Here is a 13,880-nt window from a genome sequence, read left to right as displayed (position 1 = left end):
GTTTTCTCATCTGTAAAATGGGGATAATAAAATTTCCCTGGTAGGGTTATTTTAATCAGAATTAAGCTGCTTTGAATATGTAAGGTCTGCAATACATAAATAGGCACTGAATAACTGCCAGTTCTTGTTCCTCGGATTCAATTTGCCTTAAAGTGCTTAGAACATGTGTCCCTAACTAGTCAGAAAACTGTTTGGAAGTGTAAAAATAAAATGAGCACAACCATTCAGAACCTGTCCATTAGGATGATCAAAGTGAGTGATTCCTCATTTGACAAAATGTGCTATATCTAGTATTCTTCCTTTACAAATTTCATCTAGTTTATTCCTTAAAATATCCTGTGGAAAAGACAAAAACTCCCACACTGCACAGGTGAGAACACAAATTTAGGGATGTAACTGGCCATCACATTGGGGTCTGACCCAAAGCCTCTGGTCTTATCCAACTTGCTAGGCTGTGCTGATACATTACTTGGAGTCTTTCTATCAGCTATTTTCACAGATTCATTTTTCTCTTTTTGGTGCTGTCAACATAATGGACAGCTTTTAAAAGAGGACTTTACTGCAGAATTTGATTTGGTGGCTCCTTGTTGCTGCTTTATAAGAGCAAATTTAACTGTTTTCACAAAAGTGTACCGATTCATCAGTTCTAGCCACAAACCTCTCAAGTCCCAAGCCTGGAAGATCAAACCAGGGGAAGGTACAGTAGTCCAAACTGATTGAGCAGCCGGAGTTGTTAACCTGGGAGCCATTTTAACTCCATCCTATTGACACAGTATGGGTCCTTCCCTAAAGGTACTTAACAAATCAGCTCATCTATGAAAAGCATTGTGGATAGGAGGCCTAACACAATTCTAAAAATCTTAATCTGTGCAGCTAGTAAAAAGCAGACGTATGATTGTGTAGTCCTTTGATTTAACCAGTTTCCATGTTTCCATTACTAGTAACTTGTTAACTCTAGAGCTTAATTACTTAAAAAAAAGGCATCCCTTCATTTACCTTTTGAGTGTCCGATCCTTGTTATTAACTGAATGATTTCTACATGCTTGCTACTGTTACTGCTCCCTAGTCCCCACAACAGCCATCTTCAGTAGGAAATAATATGATTCTCAGTTTAGAGATGAGGCTACTGAGGCTCTCAGGACTTGTCATATTTTTTTGCCAAGAAGAAATGTGAACCCAGGCAGTGCTTTTTGTGAGGACAATCTCTCCTCCCCTTTTGGAATGGATTCAAGACAGTCCCTCACAAATGTGGGGAATGAACTAAATTAAAGAATGCATAAATTAAAGAATAAACCAAGTACAGTCATATCGACATCCATTTTTAACTATTTCTTAGTAGTTTGGCATATATAAATTTTCACTTTGAGAAAATGAAACTTTTCTTGAATAGAATTGCATTACTTGAAAATTCTGTTAAGCTTTTCTGTGTGTGTTATCAGACTCAAATATATTAAATTTCTTATTGGATTAGACCTCTAACACTGGATTCTGTCACATTTCTATTTTTAAATACCACATGGAGGAAAGAAATGGATTAATATTTACTTTATGGAGCCAAATTTGATTCCATTATAATATCAGATCAAATATGAATCACTATGCTGTAAAATCAAAATCTGTATGTGTAAGGTAATGAGAAACAGAATTCTTATTTTTTTTGTTCGAGAGGGCATCTCTCATATTTATTGATCAAATAGTTGTTAACAACAATAAAATTCTGTATAGGGGACTCAATGCACAGTCATTAATCAACCCCAAGCCTATCTCAACAGTCTCCAATCTTCTGAAGCATAACGAACAAGTTCTTACTTGGTGAACAAGTTCTTACATAGTGAATAAGTTCTTACATTGTGAACAGTGCAAGGGCAGTCATCACAGAAACTTTCGATTTTGATCGCACATTATGAACTATAAACAATCAGGTCAAATATGAATATTCGTTTGATTTTTATACTTGATTTATATGTGAATCCCACATTTCTCCCTTATTATTATTATTATTATTTTTAATAAAATGCTGAAGTGGTAGGTAGATGCAAGATAAACGTAGAAAACATAGTTTAGTGCTGTAAGTGAGCAAATTTAGATGATCAGGTGTGTGCCTGTAGACTAAGTGTTAATCCAAGCTAGACAAGGGCAATAAAACATCCCCGGATTCAGCAGATTTCTCTCAAAACAGGGGGGGTGAGGTTCTAAGCCTCACCTCTGTTGATCCCCAATTTCTCACCTGATGGCCCCCCTGCGACTGTGCCTGTCTTAGGTTGTTTCTCCCTTGAGGAATCTTACCCGTCTCTGGCTAACCAGTCATCTTCCGGGGCCATACAGGGAAATGTAAAGTTGGTAAGTGAGAGAGAGGCAATATTGTTTGAAAAGGTTAGCTTTTTACTTCTTCGCAGATTTATGCCCTGTGGCTCTTATGCCCAGTATTTGTCTTGAGGTATCTTTACCACTTGGAAGAATTATGATACTTGGTAAAGAATTCTTATTTTTTGAGCAAGAGTTCTCAACTCTTATTATGCCCTGTTGAATAAAAAACTTGCATTATTTTGGCTCATTAAAAAAAAGTAAAGCCATATTTTTCTGGATAATAAATTGTAATCAAATCACTGATATTATTTTGGGAAAACAGCTTCCATTCCAAAGAGTCTGATGTGGTGCTGAACACTATTGGTGTCACAAAGGAAAAAATTGATTTTGTTAAGGTAAGTTTAGGTTATCTAGTCTAAATCTTCATTCCTTCAGAATTACCCCTATATAACATTTTCTCTCCATAAGACAGAATCAATACAATAATTCAGTTTTTCTCTTTTGTCTTCCTAGCGTTTCATCAGTAACTCTCTCCATTTCTAAGTACATAAATTTCTATTAATGTGATAATCATAGTGATATTGTATCACTTCTAATCTCCAAACTTGAAACTACTCAGACAAAATCTAAGGGAATTCCTTTTGTGAAGAAACTGAAAATTTAAGGGTTGGAAATTTTTCTGCAATTAGAAGAGAGTAACACCATGAAAATTCAAATAGGATGGAAACTCAGAGGTCATTTGAAACACTAAACTCCAAAGAACTCATTTGTACATCTGTCAAAACACAGGAAAATCATTCTGATTTTGAAAGAACTTTTCAAAGACCTTATCTATGTGGGAAATTACACACTGACCTATGAGGAATATGTAATTTGTGTTAAACACAGAGTCTCATTCAAGAACTAAATAGGTAGTAAAATGATTAGGGTTAAGTTTGGTCAGTAGCGGGCATGGAGGCAGAGGATTTGAGAAATGAAGGCAAAGTGAGTCAGAGGAGGCAAGAAATCCAAGAGAATGGGGTGATACATGACTTGGCACCAAATCTAGAGGTAGCATCATAAAGCCAGTGTTTATGTGGTGAGGAAACAGGGTGGGGACAGTGACATTTACTGGGGGGCAGAGTAGCAGAATTTTTATCTAGCTACCAGTTAGGAAAGCTTTAGAGGTGCTTGATTTTCATGGACAATTTGAGTGAAAGGAATGATGATTGATAGAAGCTGAAACAGAGAGGATCTTGAAGTTACAGAGGCCTTCTTGGTAAAAGGAGAGAAAGTAAATTGGATTGTGTATTAGCACCTAGTGGGATTTCAGCCAATATGCCTTAAAGCAGAATTTCCGAAGTTTTCCACGTTTACACAGCCTCTATTACTTACTTGATTTGTTTAAACTGTAGTCCTCCTTTTTCACTAAATAGCTTACTTAAAAAGGAAATTATCAACCTAAACAGCAATATCTGTTTCACGTGCTGGTTATATTCCTTTTTCTCATGCACATTAAAATAAATAAAATATTTGCTATGGAAACAGCTAAAATAATAGATCATGCCGTTGATAGTTTGCGTGTGAGGTAGTCCTAGCCTCTGAGGAGGGCAGGAGGGATCTTGTCTGATCCACAGTAGGGGGAAGTTCCTGAATGATTCTAAAGCGGCAGGAAATACGAGGGCAGCAATGGGGAGTGACCCCTGAGGCTTGGAAGAAAGGAGCAGAGGTGAGGAATTGTCCCTTGAGGTCTGGCACAGAGGCAGCACACTGTCACTTCTTCCTCATTCTGTTGATAAAAGCAGCTCACAAAGCCAGCTCAGATTCAAGAGGTGAGGAAATAGACTCCATTTCTTGATGGGATGAAATGTAAAGAATTTGTGGCCATTTTTAATTCACTTCAACACATATAATCACAGGCCCCAAAACTCAAGAGTCATCAATGTAATTGAAAAGAGGTGATGTTAATGTGGAATGTCACTTTCATATTCTTTTGAACTTCTAATATGTGCGGGGCTATGTTTCACAGAATTAGGTCAGGCAGAAGAGGAGCCTAGCCAGTTTTATTCTCTCACTGTTATTTTGGGAAGCTGATTCTTGCATCCTATTTACCGTAAGTATACAGACTCACGTAAACACACACACCTCTAGGTCTCTTGTAGATTCTTGCACTATTTTTGTTCAAGCGAACTAGAAAATTATTTTTATAGCGTGAATGGGAAAAAACAAATTAAAAGCCAACTTAATTTATTTTAATCCAAGGTAAACACAAAATGTCTTGTTTTTATACAGCATCTCTCAGTGGGTAGAACACCCAATTCAAGTATTTTAAGAAACAAATATTCAATGAAATTGGTGGAATAGTTCCCCTACAGAATGGAGATGGAGAAAGGATTTTATATTCCACTTAGTTCTTAACTAAGAATAATATAGTGTTTTACTCAACACTTCTAGTATATTATTGTTAACTCAAAAATATAGAGGAGAATAATTTATGAATTCTATTGCCCAATGTTTACAGACCAGTGTAAAATTCACAAATCTGCCTACAACAATTAGGGACTTGCTTTCTTACCTCATTGTTAGAGTTTGGGAATGATCCCTTTTTCGAAGTCTAAACATGTACGAGGCTCCCCTCTGAATGTACAAATACGTGTGTTACAACGTTTGGTGCCTGATGTTTCGTCTCATCTCTCCGTGTTGCCCCACCAGCCTCCCCGTGCCGCCGCCGCGCCCAGCAGGACCGCTTCCCTGGGCTGGGCTGGGGACCAGCTCCAGGCTTCCCCAGCGAGCGGCGCCAGCCCCGCACACCTTCAGGGGGTCGCGCAGCGCAACAGCCCAGCAACCGGGGCCTCTCCCGCGGCGGGCGGGTAGCAGGCGCCCGAGGCGGCCTCATCTTCGCGATGGCAGGTCCGCGCCGCCCGCTCCAGGCCCCCAGGTTTTCATCACTGCACCCCTTCTCTCTGTGCCCCGGGGAGCCCACTGCCTTCTCAGCTGCTGCCGCGTGAGGCCTCGGCGCCCCCCTTCGGCCCTCCGCGTGCCTTTTTCAGTTCTTCCATGCCTGGTTGTATTAAATTCTCTTTGCTTAAAGAGCATATAGATTTCTGTCCTCTGACTGGACCCTGACTGATACATGTTATTTCCTGTTTGGAAAGAAATTCAGATTTTGACATTGGCTCCATTCTTACTGAAGAAATTTTATTAAGACAGTGACTAAAGAGTAACATAGGTAATAATATACAGCTGACCCTTGAACAACATGGACGTTAGTGGCTCTGACCCCACACAGTCAAAAATTGGAAAACTTTTCACTCCCCCAGTATTTAACTACTAACAGTTACTCTTTGAGTGACTTATGGATAACGAACAGTTATCAGAAGCCTTACAGACAACCAGCAGCTGACTGACACATTTTCTATATTATAAGAATTATATGCTGTATTCTTACAATGAAATAAGAATAGAAGAAAATATTTTTTCAGATGTTGTAAATCTTTTTGATAAAAAAATTTCCAATATTTTTAGTGAAAAAAATCTATGTATAAGTGGACCTGCACACAGTTCAAAGCTGTGTTGTTGGAGGGTCAACTGTAATAATATAACATTAATCTTGATCCTTTTAATTGTCATGTTCCAAGCTCAGGATGTACCTCCTGGAATCAGAAGGCTTTAAAGAATACAACCTTTAAGAAGTTTTGGGGTTCACAACATTCTCTTTAAGTAGTTTAAATTAGAGAGACTCTCTAACATTGAAACTACATAGTTAACATTAAGTAGGCTTTTCGCCCAAGGATTTGAAAAGAGCTTCATAATACTGACTGTCTTAGTTCATCTGCACAATCATCTTGTGAATATGATAGCATGTAACTATCACATATGTAAGTCAGCCAAAGATTACGATTATTTCACGTATACTTGTTTCAAGCAAATATAGGGAAAAATCCAATAAATAATTGTATATGCATCGAAGTTAAGCAAGGGCGTGGAGAAGAAAAAATTAAAACAATTGATTTTTGATGGTTTGCCTTTTCAGTAAGAATGTGTAAGAATAGTGGCCATTTAGTTGTTAATGATTCTGAGCAGAAGATGTAGCAACTTTGAGCTTCACTGAGCCCTCTGCTCCCTGGGGGATTGTGTGCTGAGAAGGATGATTTTTTTAGACTTGGGACAGAATCCTTCTCAGTGACTGAGTGACTTTTAATAGTAAATACAGTTAACAGTGCCAAGTAGGTCAACTGTAGGTGTCACCCCTGGGGGCTGCTGGCTTCAAAGGTGGTAAGTGGAGTTGTAGGTTGGAGGAAGGTGTGGAGGGCAGTTGGAGAGTTTTATTAAAGTTACATAATAAATTGCATGTAAATATAACTTCTTTTAATTGCATATAAATGTAAAATATGGAAGGATAAGCAAATGATAACATCTGTCGCCCCTAGTGAGGGAATCTGAGATCTAAGAGGCTACAGACAGAAGTGGTAGAAGGATGTGCCTTTCATTGTATACACATTTGTATTTTTAAAAATTTGTACAAGTTGTATAAATTACCTATTCAAGAATAAAATAAATGAGCTAAATGTTTAATTCCTATTCATATTGTCCTCTACAGTTTTCAAATGGCTCTAACTTCTGTAATTCCTTCCTGTTCACAAAATGCCTGTGAGACAGATATGGGTAGATTCTTCTCATTTTATGCATGTAGTAACTGAGGACACAAATATCTGACCTCTTCAGAGTCACACAGTCAACTAAAGCTTGGGTTAAAAACAAGGTATTTCTGCTCCAAATTGCTCCTTCCATCATATTGCTCTGCCTTATGTGTACTGAGGACTACAAAACAGACTGGGGAGAAAGAAATGTCTGCCTTTACAAGACAGAGCTTACAGGCCAATCTCTGAGCTATGTTCCCCTCTATGCCTGGTGAAACCCTGTTATTGCAGCCACAGTAATCTACAGACCAAAAAGCAGACCCAAGCTCCATACTATATGAATTAAACAAATAATGTATTAAATAATGATAATCCCCTGTTACTAGTCCAGGGCTAAGGACCTTATATACAATATTTAGGAACTTAACCAAAGTATTACAAACAGGTATTCTCCTCATTTTGCAGATAGACATATTGAGATACAGAAAGGCTATATAACCAACACAGTAGGTAAAAGAAGATAATTGCAAGGCTGGGATTTGTCTTTGATTAGACTTTCCCAAAGCCCATTCATTTTTGGCAAGTGGGCTCGTTGCTGTGGTGGATACCCAAGTAAGTAACAGAGCAGCTCCCCCAAAAGTGAAATGTGCATTGTGGGGTGTGGAGAGGAGCAGATGGTGGGGTAGAGAGAAAACAAGTACTGTGACAGCCGCAAAGCTGGTGAACCCCAGTGTGATGAAAGAAGCCTGAGCAGGATGCCGCAATAGTTTCAAGGAGGAATCACCCTTAGTCCCCTTGAGATGAATTAGACATGGCCTCCTGAGACAACTAGGATTTGAAAGAGCATGGAAGAGTAGGTGGAACCTGAAATACAGAGTACATCTGGAGCGTGAATGGGAAGAAGGTGAAGTATTACAGATGGAATGTGTGGATGCTTTTATGACTGGCCAGCATCTGGAACATAAACTATATTAATGAAAACAACTGTCTATTGGCTCCTTTGGGTCAGGTCTTTAGGTTGCAGGAGCACTGGCAGAGATTTTAGCGACTGAAGTCCCTCAGGAGAAAATAGGACAAAATAATAATAATAACAATTGTTGAATGAATGAGTTTAGGGTGACAAAAAAGGAAAGAAAGCACAAGAACCTCTTTTCTGTAATCCCCTATCATTTTGTTTTGCTGAGTGCTGAGTTATCTTATTGTAATAATTATTCAGTGTTTGATTATGATATTAAAAAAAAACAACCTCAACACTGTTAAGACACATATGAATACAAAAATGATGTTTTGCCATGTCAGCTGGCTTTCTCCAAGTACAAGGAGAATGGCAGAACTCCTATTGCCCAATATCAACTTCCCTCAGTCTAGGGTAGGTTTCCAATTCTACTCTCTAGATACTTTGGACCCTTGAAAAGATTTCAGGGGTTCCACAAACAATGAAGATTTAAACTGCCTCAAAAACTCATCTGTTGATTTTATCTACTTTTTTTATATTGTAGTCCCACGTAAGATGTCATTAAAAATTTTTTTTACAATCCAGCCAGATAACATATGTCAATGAAATATGTACTCAATGTTGCAAGGCTTAGAAATTCTGAGCCCCACTGGGCATGCTTGCATGAAGTGTGAGTGAAGGGAAGGCTGGTGTCAGCTACAACACAGTGTAATGGGAGGACCGCTGGGTAGCCGGATGTGACAGTGGGCTCTACTCGGACATACTGACAAGACGGGAGTTCACTTCTATGTAGGGCGGGATCTGAACAATGAAATCTGACCTCTTGGGACTCCTTTTTCCTTATCTGTATGATGAGTGAATTGAAAAAGATGACCCTTGCTTGTCCAGTTATTGCCAATTAAGTACTGAACTCTTTCTAGGATTAAAGCATACTGCTGCTTATTTATTTCTTCTATATACATTTAGCCATTTGGATAATTGAAAATGTTACATTTGATGTGAGTCTATGAACTAAGCTAAAGAATTCACTTCGATTTTTAAATGCCTAGAATTGTCCAGCACAAAGTAAAGTGTTTTCTCCACTAGTTCAGTATAACTGAAGATAAACTACTTCTTCAATATAAATGTTATAGTGTGTAAATACATACACAGGCTGGGTTTGAACTATTGCCAAATATCAATGGAATGTAGACTTTCCCTGGCCAATTTATTTATTATGATCCTCTTGAATATCTGTATTGATTACCACAGGATGATTCAAATGTTATGATGTGACAATCTGTGTAGACTTGCCCATCTATGTATATGTGAAAATACAATTTGATAGAATTGCCCAACTTTTCCATGATATGACTTATGTGTATGACCATATAACTGACTTGCTTAGATGAAATCATTGTCATAGGTGTTCTGCCATTCTCCTTGTGCTTGGAGAAAGTCAGCTGACATTATTCACATGGCAAGGAAACCCCCAAACTATCTAACCAACCACAGAAGGTCTTTTTCTCCCCAGTGTAGTAGGTTTTATTACTTTTCAAAATTCATCATGTATTACATACATTGTTGAGCACCTACAATCTCTTCGACACATATCACACATTGTTCACTGCTATGTGCTAGGCACTGTATTAGGCACTGTGGTCATGGCTGTGAATAGTATCTGTGTACATTAATTCATGAGCATACAGGTGTTTGCAAAGAGGCAAGAACAATTACATATGATCTATAAAGGGTAAGATGCTGCTGGAAGCACATAGGACAGGTACCTGACCCTGGTGCGGTAGGTTCGCGGAGATTTTTCTAGAGAAGAGATGTGTCACCCGTGAGGCTTGGAAGATGAGCAGGAGTTAGCCTTGCAAAGGGGTTGACAGGTGGTAATAAGGTGATGTAGACATAGGGAATGGCATGTGTAAATGGCCCAGCAGTAAAAGAGCGTGGTATGTTGATGAACCTGAAGGTATTAGAAGAGCTGGAGTGTTGTGTTTGAAGGAAGTATGGGACCATAGGTGATGCCAGAGAAGTGAGTAGTGATTGGGTTATGGACACTATTGTAAACTATCTTAAGGAAATTGGACTTTGTCCTACAAGTCATTAGAGTGATTGATGTGTTTAACCAGCGGATGATCAGATCTGTATTCATCAAGATTGCTCAACCTTCAGTGTAGAAAATGCACTGACAGAAACCAAGGCTGTAGGCAGAGTGATGAATTAGAAGGCATGGTGGAAATCTAGGTGAGAAATTATGGTCTTAACAAAGGTGTTGGGAGAAAGATTGGAGAAGAGAGGAGATATTTAAAAGCTTTGTAGTTGGTAGAATTAGCAGGGCTCAGTGTTTGATTGACTATGTGGCATAAGAGAGGGATTATCCAGGGGAGATTCTCTAATATCTGATTTGGGAAACTTGATTACTGGTACTGCCTTTCAATGCGATGAAGAACAAAAAATAAGGAACATATTTGGGTGAAGTGGGAAAATGTGATGAGTTTGTCTTAGAATATGTATTTGGGGTATATATGGCCCACTCAAACAGAAAAGTCTAGCAGGCTTTCTGTAGGTATAAAGTTCAGGAGAGAAGTCTGGGCTGGAGGTAAACAAAGAAACACAAGTCATCGGTCTAGTATCATCTGAAGCTGTGGATTAGATGACCATTCAGGGAAAGTGTGATGACTTAGAACAGAAGGCCAAGGACAGAACACTGATTGAAATCCATACTTTAAACAATGGGTTGAGACACAAGAGGAAATCCCGGAGCATAAAGTGTTACAGAAGTTCAAGGAAAGAGGGTATTTGAAAGAGGAAAGAATGGCCAATAGCATTAGGTGAGGTCAAATAAGGAAAGGTTTAAGAGGAAAGGTTTAAGATGTGCTTTCTGGATTTAGCAATCAGAAGGTCATTGGTTTCCCTTGTGGGAACAGTTTGACGTGAGTGATGGGGATGGAAGCCAGATCACATAGGGCTCAGAAGTGAGTGGGAGCTGTGGACATGGTGATAGCATGTGTAGAAAAGCCTTTCAAGAAGTTTGGCTATTAAGGGGAGAAGAGAGAATGCTGGTTGAAAGAGTGTATCAAGTTGAAAAGAAGGCTTTAGGAGAAACTTAATCATGATTACATGCCATGGGAAGAAACCAATAAAAGAGAAGAGAAAAGCCAGTGACAGGAGATCCCTAAGGAGGTGGCAAGGAGAGTATGAGATATGGTGTACTAGTGCATTAGCCTTTACCAAGAAGATGCAATTCCTCCAGGTAAGAGAGGAAGGGGTGATGACAGTCCAGATGGTTATAGGTTGGTAATGGAAAACAGTGTGATAAAAGCATTCAAGATGCAAAGATGAGTATGCCAGTATCTGAGTCCTCTCTCTGTTTTGAAGAGGGAGGTAAAACATATGCAAATTAGGTAGAAAATGACATAGCGTAAGAGAAATACAATGCAATGAGTGGTAGCTTAGAGACTGGAAAGGTTGTTCCTGATTTGAGACAGAGTAGAATCAGAAAGGAGTTAAAATCTGAGATATGTCTTGAAGTATATGAGGAACTCAGAGGTGTGGACAATTATATAGCAAGACAATAGTTTAAGCAAAAGGAAAATAAGAAAGTGAAGGTGGTGTTTAGAGAAGGATGAGTAAATAAGATTTGAGTGAAATATAAGATATGTGAGAAATAGTAAGACAACAAATTTCAAAATGGAAGTTGGAGTTGTATTAAGGAAAGCCATGCACGTGAGACTCAGGAGTTTGGTGTTAGGTTTGTTTTCAGTAGGCAATAGGAACAAAGAAGACTTTTTTAATGTTTAAAAGCAGACTATTTGGGAATCAAATTAAAATGGTAAGACAGCATACTAAAATAAAGACATGGAAAACATTGAATGCCAAAAAAACACATATTAAGAATTTGATAAGTATTGATTGATGAATTAAGGGGTAGATGGATGGATGGATGAGAAAACAAAGTAGTGTGCAATCATTTCAATACTGGAATCAAGGGCTTACGTTGTTTTGCACTTCCTAAAACAATTTGAGTAGGCTAACTTCAGTTCTACTCCTACCATTTATGCCAGACATCACCAGTGTGGAGTTATTGACGTAACAAACCAGCCCATGATCCCATAGGAATAATTCAGTTGCAGAGTTTTATGACTGGAAAATGAGCTTCTAGGTATTTCAAAACACAAAGATTTTATAAGTAAAATTTACAGGGTGAGAACTGCTTTTGTATTTGTATGAATAATATATAATATTAAACTAAAGCCTAATGTTTGAAACTTCATTTTGACAAATGATTTAAAGGAAGAATATAAAATCATTATGTTAGTTTTTGAGAACCTTAACTTATTTGCTAAATTTTACTGTTAAATTAAGCAAGAAGAACACTTATTCTCAGAATTTTTTAAAATATTTTTCAACTGTGAAGGAATTGAAAAAAATGTAAGAAGCTATTTTAACTTTTGCTATTTAATTAGAAAAAAAACTCCCTTCAACTTTTATAACAAAAAAGAACCACAGTATTTTCAAGGACCTCATGGTGACTCAGACTTGCTTTATGAAGTAAATACTCTTTGATATTTCCAATTATTACCTCAGAGAGTTTGCTGAGGGGCTGATTTATTTTTCTTTATCAATTGTTGAAAGTATACACTTGTGGATGACGTGCAGAAGAAGCTTATCATTAAGTTGCAGGCATGAAACCTCTAAAAAGCTTTTATATTGTATCATAACTTTGCCTCCTCAGAATTGTACCTCCTAAAGATAATGTTAATAATTAATTCCAAAGCCATGTTTAATTAGAAAACATAATATGCCATAAGACATTAAGTACATATTTTTAAAATATTAGTCATAAACATCATTTGTAACAAAACAAAAAACCACTTTAGAAACTGCCTTAAGTATACTAAAGGCAAACTATGACAAATTTCAGTTAATAAAGAGAATTTTTATGTCCTTGTCAGAACTGCATAGAGGAATGGAATGTAATTCGCAGCTTTACTGTGCCATTTGCATTAACAAATAGTAAAATATGCACTTTAAGTACAGTTGTATAAACTGGGCAAGAACTCGTGAATACACTGTGGTATTGTTTTTTTTGAGAACTTGATAGATATATCTAAAAGATACTCACATTTAATTTGTGTGTGTGTGTTTCCACATTTGAGGTTTTTCTTTTTTTAAGTATTTCAGCTTTTTCAAGGTGTTTTAGCTTTCGGGTTTTTATTTAACCTCTATAAATTAGGTTTTTTATTTTTGACTCATATTAAGCAAGTTCCTAGGACTCTGATTTTAAGGCAGATTTTATAATGAAGATATTTTCATTTGTGTAATTAAACCTGTGAAGTGTACAGGGAAAAAATGTTTTACAAAAAATCTCAGCACTGAGACTTCTTCACTAAATAAAGTCTTAAAGATGCAGAGGTTTTCAGAATACACCCTGTCAAATGGCATTCATTTTTAAATGCTAATGTAATTTTTATTAAAAATATTTTTAAAAGAAAAAGAAAGGACATCATCGATCAGTTTTGATGATGTAACTTTCAGTGAAAAAATTTTAGAAATAGGTCTATTCCAAGGCATAACTCTCCTTCTTTTGAAACAATAGTTCCATCTAGTGGACATTTTACTTAGAAACAAACCTTTGATTCCAAATGTTAGGAAAAGGTTTTTCCCTTTTGGTGAAATCGGCATTAAAGGAAAATAACCAGGATAATAGCAGAGATAATTTGTTTAAAATCTTAAACTCACAATTAACAAGCTAGAAACCAAATGATTAAGTTCTAAAACAAACACAAATATCTACTTGCAAGTAAAACACTTTCCTATGTTTAAGAACACATGAGAAATCTGGTGAAAATTTGACTAATTTAATCAATAGAGAGGCAAGGCCAGTAACACTGGAGTGACTGACATAGAAACAAACTACAACTTGATTTTAAAAAAAGATCTGATATCAATACTTCAAAAAATACGGAGTAATAGAGATTGTTCATTCGTTTATTCATTTCAACAGCAAC

This window comes from Manis javanica, chromosome 5, assembly GCF_040802235.1.
Source record: "Manis javanica isolate MJ-LG chromosome 5, MJ_LKY, whole genome shotgun sequence".
In the NCBI taxonomy this organism is placed as follows: Eukaryota; Metazoa; Chordata; class Mammalia; order Pholidota; family Manidae; genus Manis; species Manis javanica.
This window is presented reverse-complemented; position numbering follows the sequence as displayed.